Source organism: Phacochoerus africanus, chromosome 1 (genome assembly GCF_016906955.1).
Source record: "Phacochoerus africanus isolate WHEZ1 chromosome 1, ROS_Pafr_v1, whole genome shotgun sequence".
Classification (NCBI taxonomy): domain Eukaryota; kingdom Metazoa; phylum Chordata; class Mammalia; order Artiodactyla; family Suidae; genus Phacochoerus; species Phacochoerus africanus.
In genome coordinates, this window is record NC_062544.1 from 276,508,942 (window position 1) to 276,510,871 (window position 1,930).

The 1,930-nt window shown below is 42.6% G+C and overlaps 1 non-coding gene across 1 annotated transcript; it reads right to left on the reverse strand.

Moving 5' to 3' along the window:
- Nucleotides 1–879: 879 nt before the first annotated feature.
- On the reverse strand, nt 880–983 carry LOC125113979 (U6 spliceosomal RNA). The gene has a single exon (XR_007131658.1). It is a non-coding gene; the product is annotated as a U6 spliceosomal RNA (small nuclear RNA).
- Nucleotides 984–1,930: the final 947 nt, after the last annotated feature.

Below are 1,930 nucleotides of genomic sequence, written 5' to 3' on the forward strand. Positions count from 1 at the left end.
TTGCCATGGCCAATACCATTCAGTTTTTCCTTTCAAATTTTCACACAAAAAAAGAAAATGAAAAGCTGAGCTACAGATTGGGAGAAAAAATTCAAGAAACATCTACATGAAAAGGACTTCATCTAGAATCATAAAGAATTCCTAAAAATTGATAATTAAAAAACCCAATTCACAAAAAATGGACAAAAATATTTTCTTTCCTGGGTCTGGGGACCATATCCATTTTTTAAAGTTTTATTGAAGTATAGTTGATTTACAAGGTTGTGATAATTTCTGTTGTACAACAGAAAATTGTACCCAATTTTCTGGAAGTTCCTAGGCTAGGGGTCGAATCAGAGCTCCAGCTCCTGCCTACACCACAGCCCCAGCAACTGGGGATCCAAGCTGCATCTGTGACCTACACCACTGCTCAAGGCAATGCCAGATCCTTAACTCACTGAACGAAGCCAGGGATCGAACTCATATCCTCATGGATATTAGTTGGGTTCTTAACCCTTTGAGCTATGATGGGAACTCCCAGAATACACACTTTGTGATTCTATTAATATGAAGTGATTCAGTTATACATGTGTCCACATTCATTCTTTTTCAGATGCTTTTCCCACATAAAAATATGGAATACTTAGAGTTCCCGTCATGGCGCAGTGGTTAACGAATCTGACTAGGAACCATGACGTTGCAGGTTCAATCCCTGGCCTTGCTCAGTGGGTTAGGGATCCGGCTTTGCCATGAGCTGTGGTCACGGACATGGCTCGGATTCCGCATTGAGGTGGCTCTGGTGTAGGCCAGTGGCTACAGCTCCGATTTGATCCTTAGCCTGGGAGCCTCCATATGCCACAGGAGCAGCCCTAGAAATGACAAAAAGACAAAAAGACAAAAAAAAAAAAGGAATACTTCACAAATTTGCATGGCGTCCTTGCCCAGGGGCCATGCTAATCTTCTCTGTATTGTTCTGATTTTAGTATATGTGCTGCCAAAGGGATCTGGACAAAAATCTTTAACAAGCACTTTCAAAGGAAGATACCTGAGGAGTTCCCATCGTGGCGCAGTAATTAACGAATCTGACTAGGAACCATGAGGTGGTGGGTTCGATCCCTGGCCTTGCTCAGTGGGTTAAGGATCCGGCGTTGCTGTGAGCTGTGGTGTGGGTTGCAGATGCAGCTCAGATCCTGTGTTGCTGTGGCTGTGTGTAGGCCGGTGGCTACAGCTCTGATTAGACCCCTAGCCTGGGAACCTCCATATGCCGTGGGAGCAGCTCAAGTAAAGGCAAAAAGACAAAAAAAAAAAAAAAGGAAGATACTTGAATAGCCAAGAAATGTATGAGGTGTTCATCACCATTAGGCAACAGGGGGATGCAAAGTAAAACCACAGTATGGAGTTCCTGTCATGGCTCAGTGGAAACGAATCTGACTAGCATCCATGAGGATGCAACTTCCATCCCTGGCCTTGCTCAGTGGGTTAAGGATCCAGCATTGCCATGAGCTCTGGTGTAGGTTGCAGATGTGGCTTGGATCCCACGTTGCTGTGGCTCTGGGGTAGGGCAGTAGCAACAGCTCTGATTTGACCCCTAGCCTGACAACCTCCATATGCTTCGGGGGTAGCCCTAAAAAAGCAAAAAAAAAAAAAAAAAAAAAACTCACAGTGATATACTGCAACACACTCATCAAAATGTCTAAAATTATAGGACTGACGATGTTGAGTTTTGGTAACCATGCGTGGTTGATAAAGCATAGAATAGTAAAACTTTAGTTAAACATACATTTAACTTATGAGCCAGAAAATCCACTTAGGTACATACCCAGGAGAAATGAACACCTATTCCACAAAGAGATGTTTTCAAGGAGGTCATGATAGCTTTATTCCTAATAACTAGGGACATTAATAAGAGAGTGGATAAACAAATTACGGTATATTTTTACAATGGAATACT